Source organism: Pleurodeles waltl, chromosome 12, assembly GCF_031143425.1.
Source record: "Pleurodeles waltl isolate 20211129_DDA chromosome 12, aPleWal1.hap1.20221129, whole genome shotgun sequence".
Lineage (NCBI taxonomy): Eukaryota > Metazoa > Chordata > Amphibia > Caudata > Salamandridae > Pleurodeles > Pleurodeles waltl.
The window spans coordinates 201,881,060-201,903,649 of record NC_090451.1 but is presented as its reverse complement, the minus strand read 5'-3'; the positions used below and the strand labels follow the sequence as shown (position 1 = coordinate 201,903,649).

The following is a 22,590-nucleotide window of genomic DNA, read 5'->3' as shown; positions in this document are numbered from 1 at the left end:
TAAGACTACGAGCAAAGGTAGAAAAATGAATGGCACACAGCTCCAGACCATCACATAACCCTTCTACCTCTATTTGCCTGTGAAGATACCAGCTTCAGTGAAGATCTAAAGTATGATTTGGCCAGCAATGCAATAATACAAATAGGGAATGCAACTTCATAAAATGAGACACATGTAAACCACAATCAGAAATCTAGAATAGTGTGTAACTGAAAAGGTTAATGACTAATGTTCTCATGCTAAACGGTCAGTTAGTTGTAGCAATACCATGCCCAAAAATACACATACCTCAGGTATTTTCAAGATGTGATATCAGGGCTTGCACATGAAATTACTAAGGATTTCCCCTCTTTCCAACCAGTTTTATCCATTCACATTTCACCAACATTTTCATGGTGGAATGTTAACAGGTACACTTTTGGATGTATGGTGAATTTGCACAACCTTTAAATTCAAACTACACCTTCTGCAATATAAATTTACTGAAAGGTATTTCCATGGAGTACCTGCCATAGAAGAGGAAATAAAGGGCTTGTTTTGTCCTCATTAACAAAACCTGAACCATTTTCAAAGCTAGACCTGTGGATCTAAACCCTTCCCTTTCATATATTTATTAAACCTTCTACTGAATTAACTAGGAATGACTTTTGCACAAACATGGGAGTTTTCATAAGTACTCACAACTTTCTCCCACTCCCATCATACAATTTCAGTCTGGTAAAAGGTACAGAGACAGAGTACAGATCACATGTATATAATGTTGTCCTAGAACTGCCTTACTCCTTCCGTTTTAATGGTTTCTCCATTTGAAAGTTTGTTTCTGTTCCTTTAATTTCTGTTCTGTGCATCTTTCTTTATAAAGAAAGCAGCAAAACAGCCAACAAGTCTTTTGCCTGGTCTTGACACGCAGGCCTGGGGCTTTTTCAAGACTGGAATATACAATGATGCAAAAAAAAGCAAAATCCAGAGACCATTTTTTTTGGAAAACAAATTCCATACTAAAAGGGTTTTTGGTGCTAGCCAAGTATCACACGGCGCACACATGAGCAAAGAGAGCCTCCTTTCAATCTGGTTTTCTTTGAAGGCACACTTGTAAAAACGCATGAGACAACTATTGTAATACAAAAAAAAAACCTTTGGGCTCAGATTCAAGAGCAAACCCTTTCTCATCAAAAATCATGGATGGTGAAGGTGGTGAATGACCTGATCATGCACATCTGTGCTAGTGACTAGTTGAAAGGTATATCTAAACCTGGTTTAGAATATAAGCACAAGCACAAGAGGAAAGATTACAAAGATCATTGATGTGTTTAGAGTCAAAGTTTTCAAATATAGGTACTGAAAAATATAATCATAACTTGGCCTAGGCCATAGTTCGGTACTGAATTTCATACCTCTAGTCTACTGTTGTGGGGTTAACACCTTGAATGGGCACATTTATTTTAGCTCTAGGCCCGTGGCCTGTACCCTTCTACCCAGTTTCATTTTATTCCTTTTTATTATTTTAGCAAAAGCTTAATTTTAGCGGTTATGTTTTATTATTTTTATCAGCTGCCCATCCATGCAGAATTTGTTATTAGCTCTTTTTCACAACATTTAATCTTGTGCTCAATGCAAAGCTGTATGTGGCGGTACATGATTGTTTACAGAGTACTGCTGGTCCACAGAGTATAATGTCTACCCTACACAGAAAAGACATGTTATCATGTCAAGGCAATTCTCAGAACAACACGTTTTATTATAAAACACCAGACTGCCACTAATCAGGTTAGATGGGAACATTCCAGCCAGTCAGCCATCCTACGCTGTATCCTGTCGTCGCAGTTCTCCTCATCATTCCAACCACCTGGGAGGACTGCGGGCAGACCAATGGGCAACCCCCCACTGCTTATTATCCAGGTATGGGGATGGCTCTTCCTTGCAGAGACTAAGTATGGGCAGATTAGGGCAAACACTGCTTTTGCTGTTGTGTAGAGTTTAGTAGTGCAGGCAGGGATTATAGATTTACTAGTGTGAATGAATGTTGGGACTTTTTATCTGTTTCTCATTTTTCATCACAAAGATGATAATGTTGTGCTTTAAAATCCTAATAAGTACAATCCATGCCTCTTTACGTAGAACGCAGTCGCTTCAATGAATATATATATTGAGCCAAATCCTGCTTCTGTTTGTTTTTGCAAGGAAGAGACTCGTGTAACTGAGGGAAACTGGTAAGATCTGTTCCACCATGACTTCCCTGAGGAGTCATGCTTCCAGCTGCCACAAGTCACCTTTACTTCTAGGTTTTGGTGAGGTTCTGCAAGCTAGCCAGAAGGGTTACCATACTATGTGGGATACGACCTCAGTCCCCCACCTGTGGAGGGGGGGGGTTGCTGCCACCTGAATCCAGCAGTCTAGTCTCCATGACGAGAGTCCTACAACATGCCGCACCAAAGTTGGCTAGGCACTAACTTTACAGATCTCCGAAGTATCTGTCTCTTTATATGCTAAAGGCACCCTAATCACCTCATACAGAGACATCTGGGGTATTAGGGAATATTGTCCTCGGATAGATAGGTAGGTTTGGGTTATAGGTTGTTCAAGCTTGAACCTTAACAAGGATTTCCCCAAACTGCTGTTTCTAGCTCTGAACTGACCATTCCATAAATAAGGCAGACCCTCAATGGGTAGAAATTGCAGCAAATATGAGAGAACCTCTCACAACACATTTGTTAAATCATGGGCTCACCTCAGGGAAGCCACATTTGTAGTGTAAGCTAACACAGCTTACAGAACTAAAATGTTCTATTCTTGGGTCACCTTTCCAGCAGCAGATGAGAAGAAAAACATTTTGTCACTACTACAGAGCAGACGCACCAGCACAATACAGACCATACACGTATTTAGAAATACCTTTATCTTTTCAAGAACACCGTAATTAGCTTGATGGCACCCTACCACAAGGTGCACATAACATTAGACTAGGTCCTCCAAGCAATGAACGCCCTTGCGTGGCCAGAATCGGACACTTATTCCCCTAATGCAGATACCGTAGCAGAAGTTCGCTCCCCTAAACACTAATATATTAGAAATATACAGGTAATTAATACAATTTGTAATGAGGACTTTGAACACCGCCCAGCAAGGGCTGCTCCACCAAAACCACATTTGGCTATAGCAGGAACACATCCTGCAAATGTGTATTCAATAACAGGTAAGGTACCCACCAAATGTGAAGAAATTCTGTAACGGTTAGCACAAAAAATAAGCACTTTGGAGGCAGTATTTCCTCATACAGGACCCCAAGAGGAAAAAAAAATCTCACAATGTGCTTGCCATTTGGGATGGTTCCCTTAGTGGACAAATGTGCTACTTGGGTGTAGTTTTTGTTGCACTCTATATTACAACAAATTGTGCACCAACACTTGCAAATCTTCTGGAAGTGTTAAAACAAATTCAAGATGAATACAGGGCAGCCCCAGCCTTGGGGAAGGTATTAATGGGCAATTCTGTCACAGTGCCCTCAATAATATTAATTAAACTTAGTGGGGAAGCTGTGGCATTGGCAGTACGCCAGCGGCTTCTGGATGTCCCTGCACAGGATCAAGAACGCGAGCTGCAAAAGATTAATCGCCAAAACCTATACTAGGATAGATAGGGATAGTCTGGGAGCCAGACCAGGTAAACCACAACTACAAGGTAAATCCAATAAGAATTCTACCAAACAAAAACAAGAGGGTTCCAAAAAAAGGTGGGATAAACAAAAACAAAACAAAGATAATAAAAAAGAAAGAGGAGAAAAACTCTACAATCTTAGACAGAGAAACTTTAAAAGAAACAAAAATAGAGAGAGGAGGGCGATCAGAACACCAATACAAGTATGTGAAACATAGAAAAGATCCACAACACTTATCCGAAGTTTAAAAAAAAAAAAAAAAAAAAAAAGAGAAGCAAAACTTCCGCAAAAGAAACCCCAATTCAAAAAGATAAAGGCTGCAGCCATCTCAGTGAGAAATGCAGCACATATTGAGAACTTTACTGACGAATAGGATAAGCAGTGACTCTGCTCCACGGATCGCACTAGTGCGCCAGAATCTTCAAAAGCTTCTGGATGAGACAGCAACCAACGACTCACTTGAACTCGAAACTGCGGACAGGCGCGTCTCCTTACCTGACAGGGTTTATAAACTGAAAACACAAATGGAGGGAGACAGAGTGCACAATTAAAGTTACATTTTGGGGAAGATTAACACTTAGTTACGACATCCTACTGGCAGAAAAAGATTGGCCACCTAAATTTGAAATCTCCACAAGGGGAAGAGGTTATTATGCCTACTTTCTTGGTCCTTGTTCCAGATACACAAAAAAAAAAAAAAGCATACACTGTAGATTGGGCATTAGCGCAGGCTCCTGCTCTTTATCGCAACCATCAAGAGTGGGAATAAAATCCCCCCTACCGGGTAACACCAATTAGGTCTTCACCACAGGTTCAACCACAATACCCCATTAAAAAGGAGTTTAAAAACAAAAACAAAAAAACAGTGAGAGAAATACTCTCACAACTTGAGCACCAGAAAGTAACTGAACCCCGCGTATATCCAATGAATAACCCTTTGTTTAACGTAGCTAAGCCAGACCCTTCTTATAGAATAGTTTTAGATTACAGATACCTTAAAAGTTATACATGCATGTTTGCTATACAAAATACACTTAGCACCGCACTTATCAATTTAGTGTGCAACAAATACGAAACCACCTTGGATATTTCCAATGTTTTTTTTCTGCCAAAATCTATCGCCTGAAGGTGGGGAATTCAGTGCCTTCAGTGTGCTTGGCTCTCAAAAACATTTTTTGCCGACTCCCACAGGGGAGTGAGAACAGCCAGGATTGTTCTCAGCTGTGTAACATCCATATTACGCTATACTGACCAAGAGGCGTTGTCCCATGTAGATGATATCTACCTCACAGATGACTACCTCAGAACACACCTGAAACAGGTGGACCGCATTGTCGTAGGATTTGCGGAACTAGGCTATAAAGTTAATTTTAAGAAAACTAAAATTGCCTTCCTCACTGTCCTATTTTTGGGATCTGAGTTATCAGATGAGGGAATGAGTCTGGCACCGCACTTTCTAGATAGGTGCGCACAGTAACAATCTCCCAAAAGCCATCAAAATGATAGTCATTGCTGGGCTTTTCCAATTTTGGCAGAACTTACATTGCATATTATGCCCAACACATAAAACCACAACATTGGACATGAACACACACGCATCCTTAGAGTACTACAACAGGAAATGCTTTCTTTAAAAAAATATATTTTATTGCGATTGTAGCAAAAAGAAAGAACACATTACTTTTATGCATGGAAGGCATCCCAAATTACAGTGCACAGTAGGTTATCCATAAAACTTGAAGTACATAAACTGGAGGAGGAAGGAGAAAGATCCTTCCGGGGCTACAGCGCACATTCTCCGCCCATTTCCTTATCACACATCAGCCACAAAATCACAAGGCCAGTCTCAAAGCTGGGACATCAACTGTCTATGGAGAGGGGGCCTGTGTAGTATCCAATCATGTTGGATAGCCTATGTGGCCCCTGAAATTGTCAGTATATCTGGACATGTGTAGCATGTCAGGAGGGGGAGGGTATCACTGGTGGTATCTGCCACGTCAATCGCTGGAGAGGGGATTAATCTCTTGATCGTCATTCGGTGCATTGCCCAACAGCCCTTCCTCCAAATCACTTGCAACATTATTGTCGTTACACACCCTATGCAATCTACTTTCCTCAACCGCTGCCCACTCCTAGCAGTCTGCTTTCCATTTTGCCAATCTCGGCCTCTCCGTGCTGGCCCAGTGTATAGCTATGCGTCGCAGCGTGAGCACCTGTCCCAACTGTGCAAATCTAGATCTCATTTTTTCCCCCCTTTTTGGGTAAGGGTAGCAGGCTCAGGATGCAATGGCAAGCTGAGGATTCCACCTTGTATGCCGTTACTCTATCAATTTCCAGCCTTACTTTGTCCCAAAACTGTCTGATTGGTGTACACTCCTATGCCACATGTCCAAACCCAGCAGGTGTTGTGTTGCACCTGGCGCAACAGGTCAGATGCGATGGGTATGCTTTGTGTAAGCGCTACAGGGTAATGTAAGCCCTGTGTATGAAGTAGAATTCCACAAGCTGAAAACTAGCTTTACTGGCCACCTCTTGAACCTGAGAAAGGGTTCCGCGCCATTCTCCAGCATGTCATCACAGGCTGCAAGGCTACGGGTGAGACTAGTATGCCTATCACTCTTCAGAGCCTTATTAAGGCAGGAGATGATACCTCGGGATGAGCCGGGGTCTAGGAGCCATTGCAGTATTGCTTACAAGAGAGTAAATTTATATTCTGTTTATAAATATATATATATATATATATATATATATATATATATATATATATATATATATATACACACACACACACACACATATACATACACTTTTTATCATTTTATTTTTCTTTAATTTATTTCTTCATTATTTTATTTAATTTACATATTTATAATTTGAGTTTTATTTATAGATTTTATTTTATTTATAAACACATATATACATTCACATACATATACATATTTAATTGTGAGTAAATATACATTTGGTAAACAGGTTTAAAGATTATGTATGTAATGTATTATGACATAGTAGTGATACATAACTATACACATCTAGAATATACACATTCAGATAACAAATATTTATCAACACAGGCACATGCAGTCCATTGCTGTTGGAATTTGGTGGTTATAAAGGAAAGAGCCAACTCTTGAGTAGTCTTCTAAAGACAAGATAGTTATCCATAGATCTTATATTTGGGGTAATGAATTCCATAGTTTAGCTGCTTGAACGGAGAAGGATGTACCACCTGTAGTCTTTTACTTGTATGATGGTGTTCTAAGGCGGGGTGCCAATCTTGAGCGGCGGTTTCTTTGTTGAATGTATTTGGTTATTTTGTTTCTGATAAAAAGTGGTCTTGTTCCATGTATAGCTTCGTGGATGATACAAAGCAGCTTGAAGGTGGATCTTCTGGCAACAGGTAACCAGTGTACTGCTCTCAAGACAGGGGAGATGTGGGCTTCTGGCTTTACATGTAATAGTAGCCTGGCAGCGGAGTTTTGAATACATTGTAATTTTTTTCATAATAGAGATGATCCATGGTAGAGGCCATTGTTTCCAGTTTGGATAGTACAAGAGATAGTAGCCTGCACCTTGTGTAGAAATCCGAGGTGGGGGAAGATGCGTCGCAGAGTCTTCAAGGTGATGAAGCTTGTTCGTGCTAATTTGTGCACTTGGGCATTCATAGTTAACTTGGAGTCCATGGTAATTCCGAGGTTTTTAACTTCCTTGGATAATTGAGGAGGTGGTCCGAGATCGTCAGGCCAGGCGCACAGTGGGTCATACTTTTTCCAGTCACCACATAGGAGTATTTCTGTTTTGAAGGCATTTAGTTAGAGATGGCTCCAAGTCATCAAGTGATCACCAGCTCTGAGGCAACTGAAGATCTGTGAGTTTTCAATGTCTTTGGGGGATTCCAATTTAAGTAGTATTTGTGTCTCATCTGCATAGTTGTAGCATGTGAGTTGAAAATCATTGATCAGTTCTGGTAAAGATATTATGTAGATGTTGAAAAGCAAAGGTGAGATGATTGATCCAAGGGGGACTCCTTTTCTTGTGAGATATGGTTTGGATGAGAAGGGGGACAATAGATAATATTAGTTCTGTTTTGAAGGTAGGATGTCTCTTGCCTATACGGTTTTGTGTAATGGTTTGATAGCCCAGGGGAACGGCTTCATACAACACTGGGGCCATGTCATCTTCCAACCATGATTATGTTATGAACAGTAAGTCAGGTTGTGTGTCTGTGAGAAGGTCGTAGATGTGGTGCTTGTTTTTTTTAGAGTGATCGAGCATTTATAAGCTGGCAATTTAGAAAAGTGTGTTAGTGGTGGTGTTGTTTTGTTTGGGAGAAGGGTGAGGAGTATATTTTGAGCTTGTAGCAGGTGTGTTGTTAGTTGCGATAACTGTGTGAGGGTCACAATACTCCTGTTTTTCAGTATAGTGTTCCTCTTCCAGCATGCTCAGGAGGCATTTTGTTGGGTCTGTGTGTGTCAGTGGTGTACTTGGTGGCTGAAGAGTGTACATTTGTTTGTAGGTTAGCCTTATTATGTAACAGACAAGGGGATACAAAGTTGTTAAGAGTGGCATGTGGTGTATATTGTTTGCATCTGTTTAGTATGTAAGCAGTAAGGGTTAGGGGGTGGTGGAGGAGTAATGGGATCATAATGTAATGTTCTAAATTGTGCAATGGATAAGAGGTGGTGAATGAATGTTGCTATGTTGGGGTGCTGGTGGGAGATGTTTGTTAAGAGTGAAAAAGTAGGGGTAAAGATAGGTCAGGATTTGTACGTTTTGTGTGGTCATGAGGGTAGGGGCGACGGAAAGCATTATGAAAGTTTGTGTTATTTTGATGTGCTGATGTGTGTGGTCTGTATTGTTTTTGTGGAATAGTGTGAGGGGATATTGATATAGTGGTTTACTGTGAAGGATTTGTATGGGAGTTAGTGCTGGTGAGTGGTATTGGACTATTACGGGGGTGTTGTGTTTTGGTGATGAGTGTATGATGTGTGTAAGAGGGGATGGATGTGTGTCAGGTGGGTTTGTGTTAGTTGTGATGACTAGAAGAGGTAATATTTGTGGTGGAGTTTGAGGATTGTATGGTTGTGTGTAATTGGTGAAGAGAGGGGAAGGGTGTTTGCAGATGGTGTGTTGGAAGGCTGGGTTTAGGTATTGTCATCATAAAAGGGAGTCTTTGTGGAGCAAATAGAGGATAGTGCCGGTGGTTTGTATGAACAGGAAGTCTGTATCTGGATGGCTGAAAGTAATGTATAATGTGGTTTTGTGGTGTGTGGGTGATGGCAGGTTGTGTTAGTGGGAATGGACAGAGTAGTGTTTGCTGTGAGAATGTGGGTCTGGTCTCCTAACTGTAATCCCCACTCTCTCATCTGTTCCGTAAGGTATATCGCCAATGGTTCCATGGCCAGGGCAAAAAGCAGTGGAGAGTGGGCAACTCTGTCGCGTGCCACGCTCAATATGGAGGATCTCCGAAACCTTCATTCCCACTCGTACCCTCAGCATATGATATAGCAGCTGCACCCAGGCCGCAAATCCCACCCCTAGCCCCATCCATGGGAGTATCTGCCACAAATAAGACCAGGAGAGAGTGTCAAAGGCCTTTTCAATATCTAAGGCCTCAAGGGCAGCCCTTAGGGAGGTGGACCGTGTGGCATGCAGTACATGCGATAGGCGTCTTAAATTCATTTGTGTATTTTGCCCCGGAATGAAACTACATTGATCAGTAGGAACCAATCTTGTGATGACCTTGTTCAATCGAAGGGCCAGTATCTTGGCCAGCACCTTCATACCCACATTAAGCATTCAAAGTGGCCTATACGAGCTTAGGTCAGCGGGTCCTTTTCCGGTTTGGGGATCATGATAATAATAAGTTTCCCTCATGTGTGGGGAGAACATGCCCACTTCTTTTGCCTCCAATATGGTCTCAGGCATGGAAAGGAGCAGGCTGGAGGCATACCTCTGACAGTATTCTACTGGGAGACAGTCTGGCCCCGGACTCTTGCCATGGGCCATATCACCAAGGGAATCCCCCAGCTCTTCCAACAAGGAGTCCACGCCCAGCACCACCGCCTGTTCCCTTGTAAGCCGCTAAAGTTGCAGCTGAGCTAGGAATCCCATCATTTTAGCTGTGTCGACATCTCCAGGAAGGGCGGAATACAACTGAGCCAGATGGAAGTGCAGCAGGTTCCCTATAGCCCCCTGTCCCATTACCTGGGCTCCACTGGGGCAATTAAGGCAAGTGTAAGGGGTGGGAGACGCTCCATTTTAAGTAACTAGGCTAACATACGGCCCAATCTGTCTCCCTCTCTATGCAATTTCCATTGTATGTCTTTCCAGATGTAGCAGTCCAGTCTGCCCCAAATGGCTGCCACCTGTCTATGGAGGCCTGCCAGTGCTTCGTTCCCGCTTTCAGTTCCCCTAAACTCGACTTGCATTGATGCAAGTTGGCCCTCTGCTGTTCCCAACTCCTTTTCTAGAATGTTTTGGATACCATGTTTTATTGAGGCTGACTCTTCGTGCCACCACCTTGAACGTCCCCCACCCTACGCCTCTCATGCTCTCCGTGTTCCAATTCATATTAAAGTACCGACAGAGAGTATCCCTCATATTCAAATCATATTCTGCGTCTTCTAGCACCCCTGGGTGTAACCTCCACAATGAGACACGAGTGCTATAGGCCCGCAGTGTAGTCTCCAGTAAGAGAGGGGCGTGGTCGGAGAGAAAGCGCACCCGATAGCTAGCAGTCACCACGTTTATGATTCTTACCAATGAGGGAAACGATCTAAGAGGCTATGTTCCGTGGGTGGGAGAATAGCAGGAGTATTCCTGAAGTCTGGGGTGTAGTTCCCGCCACTCATCCATTAGCTGCAATTCAGACAGTGTTGTGCAATTCCGCCATCATGTCAGGCTTCGTGCCCATTCGCGGAAGGAGTCTATCTTGCTGACCATCTAAGATGCAATTAAAATCTCCTGCCCATATCGTAGGTAACACCATGTACGGTATTAGTTCAGTGACAAGTGCCGAGAAAAATTCCTAGTCATCAGTATTGCGAGCATATACATTTAGCAGGCATACTTCCACACCATCCAGCAATCCATACAGCAGCACATACCTCCCAGCAACATCAAGCACATGTCCCCGCAATTGGAAGTGGGTACCCGGGGCCACCCATTTAGACACTCCTCGAGCATACGCAGAAAAGGTAGAGGTGTAAAATTGCCCCTCACACCTGGGTAAACATTCCAAAACACAAAACATAACTGGTGTTTACCCTGTTAAACAATAAAACTAAACCCTCCAGGCCAGCTAAGTATATCGAGGTCCACAAGGAGCAAGCTCCCTGTAATGTATAACTGCAAGGGGGAAGATGTGGTCCACCACTAGTGCAGCTTACTCCTCCTCCCTTCGGACCCAGTGAACTCTTAAGATCCACCTCTGCGTATCCTACCCCCTAGAGAAGAAAGAAGGATACAGGGAAGAATTAATCTAAACAACAAGAGCTGCAGCGGATGGGAGAAAAAGTGTGAACTTTAAGGTTAACAAAAAAGAAAATTCACAGAGGGCGTACACAGCCCCCATGTTACTCTGCCCCCTCTCTAATGAACCCCCCCCTTATAACCCCCACCCCCCACCACCACCTCCGGATCTCCCCGCACAATAGCCTATACCGGCCATCATGCCTCTCTATACCCTTATGCCATCTAGGAGGAACCAAACTGCTGACCGTCACCAAGGTCACTCTTCAGCGTGCAGTCCGGGTGGCATTACTGTATTCAGTAGTAAACTGCTGCACAGGTGACTGACTCAACCAGAGCCCTCGTCTTCTCCCTTTTCAGCCTCTGCGATTCAAGATCCAAGAAGCCACCTGGGCACACCACTATCCTCTCTGCTGCGTGGGGTGATTTCCTCCATCTCTGGCTGCGCCTGTGGGTCGAAGTTCCTGTGGGGTTGAGGTGCTGGCCCAAAGCACAAGAGCGGCCAATGCTTTGTGCTGGTATGCGGTCATCCTCACGCACCGCCAACTAGTCCCAGATTTCCTCTGGTGTCAAAAAGAAGTGCATGCGGCGATCGTGCAACAGGACATGCTTGAAGCAAAACACTTACATACACATGATACTATAACACACTTGGCCATCCGAATAATTGCTGGGGATCGGGTTCACCTCTGTAACATTCAATGAAGGTGACATGGTACCCCATAACATATAAATCACATTTATATTCAAATGCTGAACAACCTTGTGCTCCCACGGAAAAAATTCTGACTACTGTTCAGATGGCTGCCATAAAAGAGACCTCTGGCCCAAGGTAAACGCATTATTGTTGTTACCCCAATACCAGCCATTGAGGATGTCACAAAAGCTAGTGATCCGAACACAAAATCATTACATCCACGTTAGATCCAAAGGGCAAGGTCTCTGATGGCCACTGATGTTGATTAGGTTTGTGATCCAAAATTACAGACACAAGAATTCCTCCAAATATGCACTTGGATACCCAATGCCTACAAACATTTTGCCTCATGAAAAATACCAAATGATCATTATGATATGATGATATTCACCCCAAGAAGCAGTAGGTACTAAACACCAGTACTACACCACTTTCGCAGCTGATGAGGAATGGTGCATTTCTACATGCAGACCTTAGGGAACAGCTCTGCACAACCTGAAGAGCTTAAGTCTCTAATCTTGGCAATGGAACACATGGATCATGAACTTTCTACACTGAACATGGGTGATTTGTTTTACTGTGTCCAGTCATTCAATGAATATCTGCATTATTGGCACCAAAATGGGTTCAGAGATTCTAAAGGGAACACCTTCAAATGTAAATTATTGTGGGGAGGGCAGCAGATCTTAAAGACAAGCCACTGAAGGCCCATGTAGTTCATTCACTGGGTCACCAATGTGCTGGAGTATATGCTGTAGGAAACACTTTGGCCGATGAGGCAGCCAAACCAGCAGTGGCCACGGCTTCTGCTGTTGCAATTACTCGCTCTCATACGAGACTAGATGATGAAACACTAGCTGCTGTGATGGCTTTGGTAGACAGCAAGCCCTTAACAAGGGCATATCCTGCTAAATATTTCTACCACTTAAGTGCCCAGAACATTGCATCCGCAACAGTACAAGGGTTGGATGAGTGTGTGATCCCCAAACAAGACCAGAGACTAGATCTCATAAAAGCAGCGCATGAGGGAGTTTCTTCTGCCTATGAAGTTGGGGAGACTACTATTTCATTACTTTAAAAACGCACCCACAGGCCAGGTCTCTACAAACAGACCAAACAAGTCCTTTGTTGTGACATCTGTCAGCAAACTAAGAAGTCCACAGTCAAGCGCCCACCGCAGACACCTCTCTTGGTTTCCAACAAACCACTTTAATGGATGTACCTTGACCATTGTGGTCCGTTACAACTTGGTAGTGCATACAAACACATCTTAGTCACTGTTGATTCATGTTATAGATTCCTAATGGTATGGCCACAATGATCGGCTAACGCTCAAGCTGTTACTAAAGAATTGCAGGTGTTCATCAGGACATATGCTATTGCAGCATTCCACTCAGACCAATGTACTACCGTTGCCTCCAGGACATTCAGGGACACCATGGTGATGCTGGGTGTTCAACTGCATTTCTAGTCTATTATCCAGAGGGAAACGCAATCGCGGAGCACAAAAAAAGGGACTTAAAGCAATCCTTAAAGGCAAGAGTACTAGGTACAGGTTGTAGTTGGCTACACCACCCGCATGGAGTCCAGAGAGCTTTAAATAATCTGCCCAGAAGGGAAGAAGGACACCATACTAAGTCCTGTTGGGAACACCTATTTATGTCCCAGATCTTGGTGGGTCTGGCGCAGTGGTGGCAGAAACACCTTTTGACATAATGAATGTGTCACTGTCTTGTTGGAATTACAACAGTTCCGTGATGAAAATTCATTTGCACATGCCGCCACCTTGGGAATGAGGGATTTGCAAAGAACATCAACCTGCTGGATTCCTAAAGTTGGGGATCTAGTGTGTGAAAAAATTTCTGTTAAGAAGGAATTTGGTCCAGCCTACAGAGCACCTGTTCCAGTGCTGGGAATACAGGGTACCAGAACTGTCATTCTGCCACCACTGCCTGGTTCTAAAGAAAACTGCTTTGTTTTCATTGACAATGTCAAGTTACACCATGTAGCCAGTCAAGCACAGTACCCCAAGAGGACTCCTGGGTAGTTCCCGTACCCCTCTCACTGCCCATCAGAATGTGCCTCTACAACAACTAAACAATACTGAAGAAACTTCCCCGAGCTCAGAGAGGGTGGAAAATGATCTTTCATGGGTTCCTGTCAACAAACCATCCAAAAGAAATGTCCAAAATTCTGATTTACTTTAATCAAATTCAACCCAAACGGATGGAATCATTTACTACGAACCACAACAGAATACATCTGTCAGTGCTCCTTCACCTGCTCCAGTATTTGCAAGTACTGTTTCTGGTTATTTTGCCGACATCAACAACTTCTTTTCACATTCTACAGCATCTTCTGCAGTACCATTATCAAAAGCATGTAAGCTTTTCAACTAGCTAAAAAAACAACTATTTGATTCATCCATGGTATTATCTGTGGATATTTGTGACTTTGCTTACCTTTCTTCTTTGGATTGGTTTTGTCATCCTTTTCTTTCTGCTTATAAATGGGCAATACCTTCCTGAATGCTCTGCTGTTGAACTGGTGGATGAGGCTTTGAAACCTCATCTACCCTCACATAAGGTCCCAGTGAACATTTCAGATGTTCCAATATCTGATGGGATTGTTTGGGATAAAGTACTGTTTGAAATCTTCGGCCCTACAGAAATGCTTCAAATTCCATATGTACTCAAAGTTTCTATGAATAATATTTGAACGCAAGGGGTTGTGTCTGATGATTGGGATGGAAAAACAGTGGATTCTATGCTTTCCGAGCTTGAATATTACACTATATTTGAAAGTGAAGATGTTTAGCAAACAACTGCGAATTATGGGGAAACGTTCTGTTGCCATCACTTTGGACATTAGTTTTTGCACAAGCCAGCACCCCGAGAACTGTTTATAATTACACACAATGGAAAAACTGTCCGACCCCCACCAGTGGGGAGTTCAAAAACATATGTAGAAAAGTTTTCATATTTTACTAAGCATGGTGTTAAAAATACTGAGTTTTATTATTTTAAATTGCCACCCTCCAAATTGCGGAACATTTTGTTAACTGATACCGAATTGATTTATTCTGATTCCTTTGTTTCCCAGCTGGATATTGAAGGCTATGAGTATTGGTTGAAGTTGATTGACTTGATGTGTTTAAGGAACTAGGGATTGGCAAATGCAGGGTAAGGAAGCTTTATTTAGAGCATGCCTTATTCAGTTACAAATTATACTTCCCAATGACACTGTACAACAAACAAGTTGCTTAGGCTTAGCAAAGATTAAATAATTGAATGCGCCCAGTATTACCTCACTATTTAAATTTGAAAAATGTCAAAAGATTTTAAATGCCACAGAAGAACAGCTCAATGGGTGGGTACTTTTAATTTGAAACTTTCAGGTCCCAACGGGTGGTTATTGTGGCCACAAATGGTTGCCATGCGTTTTTTGTAAACTCCACACAGGGTTTTAGAGCGAGCCAACCTGACCCTTGTTACATCATCAGACAACATTTGAGTATTGTCACCACATATAGTGTGGGTAAACTGCTTTTAAAGAACACCTCCACCTCCTGTCAGAAAATACAGACTTCCTGTTAGGTCCTAGAAAAATATGCAAAAAACGTTTCTTATAAGCAATATATAATGAAATTTGGAAACTTTCCCAAAAGGAAGCTGTAGCCAGATTAAGGCAAATTGATTAGGATAATCTGTAGAAAGCTCTAGCCGTTGTCGATAATGGTATAAACACATTGTCCAAACACATTTACACCCTAAACAACATTGTGTCATCTGCAAATGACATTACTCAAAACAATGTCATTTTTACATCATAGACAGAGTCAACTTGGGTCTATTATGCAGTTAGGTTGGACATTACAAGTTCTGAAAAGTGGCTGCGTGCCTAGGAAACATGTCAACTCCAGAGAGATGTTTGCCACATTTAATTTGACATGGAATCCGCAGATAATGGCTAAGAAAGAAGCAACTGAAATCATGTTTAATATCGAAAAGTTGCCTTTTATTGTGGCAGAAGTTCTATCTGCAGTTTGGTTAATTCATGGAGTGATTAATCTGCCCATTTTAATATTATAATTCACTTTGTGCTTAAAAAACATTCTAGTAGGCAGATTTGAGTGGCTAGGAGATACTTATATCATGTGGGAGCTAACCGCAAATGCAAGACTTCTTTGAGACATTCAATGATTTGTAAACAGCTGTCCTTGCACGTAGCATGTAATGCTTAAGTAGCAAATTAAGCTTATTATCTGAAGGGTGTTCCTGTCCCTTTGATTCGCTCAGTGTTTCAGGTGCTCTCGAATGGGAGTTATATCATGCTGAATGATGAAAGCTGTTGTGGTATGCAGGTCGTAATCACCTACACGGTTTAGGTTTCCCAAACTGTGACAGTAAATTGCTTCTCCACCCCCCCCCCCCCCCAAAGTGAGAGATAAGAGTAGCAGACATCTTGCCTCCTATTGCTACCTCAAATGTACATTTTGACAAGTTGAGCAGACTGAAGGCTCTTTTGTTTCAAAAACACAAGGAGCTTACATCCGCCTGCGAGACCTATGATCTTCAAGAAACAGGTCATTAGTTTTTCACTAAAGTTAGTGCAGTCATTGCTGTTCATCTCTATACACGTGTTTCAGGGTAATTGCCCTTCATCAGTAGAGAGTAGAAAGCTGAGGAGCTCTGGAGACGCGCCTGTGAGTGGTACTAGACCTGAGATGATTTTGGCAGCATTTCCAGCAACCCCAGATATTTTTGATGCTTTCTACTCTCTACTGATGAAGGGCAATTACCCTGAAACACGTGTATAGAGATGAACAGCAATGACTGCACTAACTTTAGTGAAAAACTACGGACACTTTCAAGTAAGCGTTAAATTTGAACTGCATTTACCAGGATGCAAAGGGGCGAACTCGACTGGGATGTGAGGCAGTGTGCTCCCAACCCGCCTTCCTGTTAAAAGGCTCCCTTGAGCCACTGAGCTGACGAGCTCTGGAGACGCACCTGTGAGCCTGTGAGTGGTACTAGACCGGAGATGATTTTGGCAGCATTTCCAGCAACCCCAGATATTTTTGATGCTTTCTACTCTCTACTGATGAAGGGCAATTACCCTGAAACACGTGTATAGAGATGAACAGCAATGACTGCACTAACTTTAGTGAAAAACTACGGACACTTTCAAGTAAGCGTTAAATTTGAACTGCATTTACCAGGATGCAAAGGGGCGAACTCGACTGGGATGTGAGGCAGTGTGCTCCCAACCCGCCTTTTCATTGCCAGAGGTGCCCACTGAGATTGAGATTGCTGCGGGATGCTTCCTATGAGTGGCCCTTTGTGCAATTTGTGGCTCCTGGTGCTCTAACACCTGGCACTGCACGGGATACTACCTCCTCAGCCGGACCCTATGGTTGAGGCACTGGAACATGAGTGCCCCCCTCACTTTCCTAGTTAATGAGCTGGTTCAATTATTTCCTGCCGAAGTCGGATCTTTCCTGGATTCCATCACCATTGATATTGGTGATTTTCTCCAGGATCACAGCTATTGCTGAACATTTACATTTGGCATTAATTTGCATCCATTGTTGTTCAAATTCTAATTTGACCATTCAATTCGGCCTGACCTTGGTCTGTCTTGCTTGTCAACATGGACATTTTTATCTCCTTTATGTACACTTTAGAGTGCTTTTAAATAAGTGTAGGAATAGTGATTTTAGCACATGCTTTTTAGAACAGACTTCTGCTCTCTTGCGCCGTCAATGGGGAGGGTGTTTTGGGGTTATTTTGGCGCTTTGCATGGGCACATTTATTTTAGCTCTAGGCCCATGCCTGTGCCCTTTTACCCAGATTCATTTCACGTATTCCTTTTTATTATTTTGGCAAAAGCTTCAGCTTAGTTTTAATGTTTAATTATTTTTATCAGCTGCCCTTCCATGTAAAATTTAAATTATTTCTTTTGCACGCCATTTCATCTTGTGTTCAGTCCACGGCTGTATGTTGGGGTACCTGATTGTTTAGAGTATTGCCGGTCCACAGAGTACAATGTCTACCCTACACAGAAAACACGTTATGTCATGCCAGAGCAACAGATTTTATTATACAACAAAAGATAGTCACTAGCCTGGTTAGAGGGGAACATTCCAGCCAGTCAGCCATCTTACACTGCATTCTATCATTGCAGCTCTGCTCGTCATTCCAACCACCTATGAGGGCTGCCTGCAGACCAACATTCACTCCCCTGCTTATTTTCCAGGTATGGGGATGAGTCTTCCTTGCAGAGACTAAGTAAGGGCAGATTTGGGCTAACACTGCTATGTCTCATGTAGAATTTAGTAGTGGAGGTAGGGATTTTAGATTCATCAGTGTGACAGAATGTTAAAACCTGTTAACCGTTTCTCATTTTTCGTCACAAAGATAAGTGTTGTTTTATTGTCCTAATAATTGCATTCCATGCCTTTTTGTAGAAGACAGTTGCTTCAATAAATATGCATTCAACCAAATCTTGCTTGTTTGTCTTTTCAAGAAAGAGACTTTTGTAACTGAGGGAAAGAGGTAAGATCTGTTCCACCACAACTTTCCTGAGTAGTTATAGAGAGTCATGTGTCAGGCTGCCACAAATCACCTTTACTTCTAGATTTTGGTGAGGTGGTGCAAGCTAGCCAAAAGGGTTAGGCTATTACTAGACGGTGTAGGAAATGACTCGGTCCCCCACACACTTGGTGGTTTTGCAGCCCAAATCCTGCAGTCTAATTTCCATGATGAGTCTTGCAACACTGAAAGGGGAATTTCCACCTTGTGATCAATGTTTGTAACCACACAATGGGTGTCACTCTGTGGGCAAATAAGGACAGGATATTAGCTTTTTTCCCAGTTCCAACGGGTCTGTTAATTTATCTACAAGTGTACATTTTCATTATCATAATCTCAAATACAGCTAGGTCTTAGTGACAATAATTCATGTGTATTTAGTTTCTTCTTAAAGGTTGTGCTGCATAGAAAGATATGAATAGGCTTGTCAGACAACTGGGAGTATCGGGGTAACAGGCATGATATAACGTTCCTCTGTTATTTTTATTAGCTAGTGATTCAAGAAATCCAAACGGCCTCTCATAGTTGTGAACTCCTCTTTACTATTCCTTGTGGTAGCCCAATCAAGGAAACATTGTGAAATTTGGTGAGGAAGTAATATATATATATGGAAAATGTCACTTACCCAGTGTACATCTGTTCGTGGCATTAGTCGCTGCAGATTCACATGCTGTGCACATCCCGCCATCTGGTGTTGGGCTCGGAGTGTTACAAGTTGTTTTTCTTCGAAGAAGTCTTTTCGAGTCACGAGACCGAGGGACTCCTCCCATTTCGACTCCATTGCGCATGGGCGTTGACTCCATCTTAGATTGTTTTCCCTGCAGAGGGTGAGGTAGGAGTTGTGTATGCTAGTAATAGTGCCCATACAATGGTGTGAATACGTATGTACATAATGAAGTTTAAAGTAATATATTTACAAATGTTCAAAATCAACTTCTAAACGGCTACAGGCTCCCGTGGAGGCGGGTGGGCGCATGTGAATCTGCAGCGACTAATGCCACGAACAGATGAACACTGGGTAAGTGACATTTTCCGTTCAATGGCATGTGTAGCTGCAGATACACATGCTGTGCATAGACTAGTAAGCAGTTATCTCCCCAAAAGCGGTGGTTCAGCCTGTAGGAGTTGAAGTTGTTTGAAACAATGTTCGTAGTACCGCTTGACCTACTGTGGCTTGTTGTGAAGTTAACACATCTACACAGTAGTGCTTGGTAAATGTATGAGGTGTAGACCATGTTGCTGCCTTACATATTTCGTTCATTGGAATATTTCCAAGAAAGGCCATGGTAGCACCTTTCTTTCTGGTTGAGTGTGCCTTTGGTGTAATAGGCAGCTCTCTTTTAGCTTTAAGATAGCAGGTTTGAATGCACTTAACTATCCATCTAGCAATGCCTTGTTTTGAAATTGGATTTCCTGTATGAGGTTTTTGAAAGGCAATAAATAGTTGTTTTGTTTTTCGAATTAGTTTTGTTCTGTCAATGTAGTACATTAGTGCTCTTTTGATGTCTAATGTATGTAGTGCTCTTTCAGCTATCGAATCTGGCTGTGGGAAGAACACTGGTAATTCTACAGTTTGATTCAAGTGGAACGGTGAGGTTACTTTTGGTAAAAATTTTGGATTTGTCCGTAGAACTACTTTATTTTTGTGTATTTGAATAAATGGTTCTTGTATGGTAAATGCTTGAATTTCACTCACTCTTCTTAGAGATGTGATGGCAATTAAAAATGCAACTTTCCACGTTAAGTATTGCATTTCACAAGAGTGCATGGGCTCAAAAGGTGGACCCATGAGTCGTGTTAAGACAATGTTGAGGTTCCAAGAAGGAACTGGTGGTGTTCTTGGTGGTATAATTCTCTTTAGGCCTTCCATAAATGCTTTTATGACTGGTATCCTAAATAATGAAGTTGAGTGCGTAATTTGCAGGTAAGCTGAAATTGCAGTAAGATGTATTTTTATGGAAGAGAAAGCTAGTTTTGACTTTTGCAAATGTAGTAAGTATCCTACTATATCTTTTGCAGATGCGTGTAAGGGTTGAATTTGATTATTATGGCAGTAATAAACAAATCTTTTCCACTTATTTGCATAGCAGTGTCTAGTGGTAGGCTTCCAAGCTTGTCTTATGACCTCCATACATTCTTGTGTGAGGTCTAAGTGTCCGAATTCTAGGATTTCAGGAGCCAAATTGCTAGATTCAGCGATGCTGGATTTGGATGTCTGACTTGTTGTTTGTGTTGTGTTAACAGATCTGGTCTGTTTGGTAGTTTGACATGAGGTACTACTGAAAGGTCTAGTAGTGTTGTGTACCAAAGTTGTCTTGCCCATGTTGGTGCTATTAGTATGAGTTTGAGTTTGTTTTGACTCAACTTGTTTACTAGATATGGAAGGAGTGGGAGAGGGGGAAAAGCGTACGCAAATATCCCTGACCAGTTCATCCATAGCGCATTGCCCTGAGACTGATGTTGTGTGTACCTGGATGCAAAGTTTTGGCATTTTGAGTTTTCCTTTGTTGCAAATAGATCTATTTGTGGTGTTCCCAAAATTCGGAAGTAAGTGTTCAGTATTTGGGGGTGAATCTCCCATTCGTGGATCTGTTGGTGATCCCGAGAGAGACTGTCTGCTAACTGATTCTGAATTCCTGGAATAAATTGTGCTATTAGGCGAATGTGGTTGTGAATCGCCCAATGCCATATTTTCTGTGTCAGGAGACACAACTGTGTCGACTGTGTCCCGCCCTGTTTGTTTAGGTAATACATTGTTGTCATGTTGTCTGTTTTGACAAGAATGTATTTGTGGGTTATTATGGGTTGAAATGCTTTCAGCGCTAGAAATACCGCTAACAGTTCTAAGTGATTTATGTGAAACTGTCTTTGCTGTATGTCCCATTGTCCTTGGATGCTGTGTTGATTGAGGTGTGCTCCCCACCCTGTCATGGATGCATCTGTTGTCATCACGTATTGAGGCACTGGTTCTTGGAAAGGCCGCCCTTGGTTTAAATTTATACTGTTCCACCATTGAAGCGAGATGTATGTTTGGCGGTCTATCAACACCAGATCTAGAAGCTGACCCTGTGCTTGTGACCATTGTGATGCTAGGCACTGTTGTAAGGGCCGCATGTGCAACCTTGCATTTGGGACAATGGCTATGCATGAAGACATCATGCCTAGTAGTTTCATTACTATTTTGACTTGTATCTTTTGTATTGGATACATGGCCTGTATTACATTGTGAAATGTCTGAACTCTTTGTGGACTTGGAGTGGCAATCCCTTTTGCTGTGTTGATTGTTGCTCCCAAGTATTGCTGTGTTTGACACGGCAGAAGGTGTGACTTTGCGTAGTTGATTGAGAAACCTAGTTTGTGTAGGATTTCTATGACATATTTTGTGTGTTGTGAACACCGTCTTAGCGTGTTGGTTCTGATTAACCAATCGTCCAGGTACGGGAACACATGTATTTGCTGCCTTCTGATATGTGCAGCTACTACTTCCAGGCATTTTGTAAAAACTCTTGGCGCAGTTGTTATTCCAAATGGCAACACTTTGAATTGGTAATGTATCCCTTGGAATACAAACCTTAGGTACTTTCTGTGTGAAGGATGTATTGGTATATGGAAATATGCATCCTTTAAGTCTAGTGTTGTCATGTAGTCTTGTTGTTTGAGCAGTGGGATTACGTCTTGTAAGGTAACCATGTGAAAGTGGTCTGATTTGATGTAGGTATTTAATGTTCTGAGATCTAGTATAGGTCTGAGAGTTTTGTCTTTTTTGGGTATCAGAAAGTACAGTGAGTAAACTCCTGTGTTTAATTGTTGTTTTGGTACTAATTCTATTGCTTCTTTCTGTAGCAATGCTTGAACTTCTAGTCCTAGAAGATCTATATGTTGTTTTGACATACTGTGTTTTCGGTGGGACGTTTGGAGGGAATTTGTGAAATTCTATGCAATAACCGTGCTGGATAATTGCTAAGACCCAAGTGTCTGGTATTTCCTCTCAATGTGTGTAAAACTTGGTTAGTCTCCCCCCCCACAGGTGTTATGTGTTGGGGATTTGTGACCTTGAAGTCACTGTTTGTTTGGAGGAGTTTTGGGACTTTGGAATTTTCCTCTATTTTTTTTAAATTGTCCTCCTCCATATTGTCCCCGAAAACCTCCCCGCTGATACTGGCTCTGGTAAG

At 42.2% G+C, this 22,590-nt stretch overlaps 1 protein-coding gene across 1 annotated transcript in view; it reads right to left on the bottom strand.

Moving 5' to 3' along the window:
• The window catches only part of ZC3H18 (zinc finger CCCH-type containing 18), a 529,487-nt gene that overhangs the window by 329,232 nt on the left and 177,665 nt on the right, over window positions 1-22,590 (bottom strand). The window lies entirely within an intron of this gene.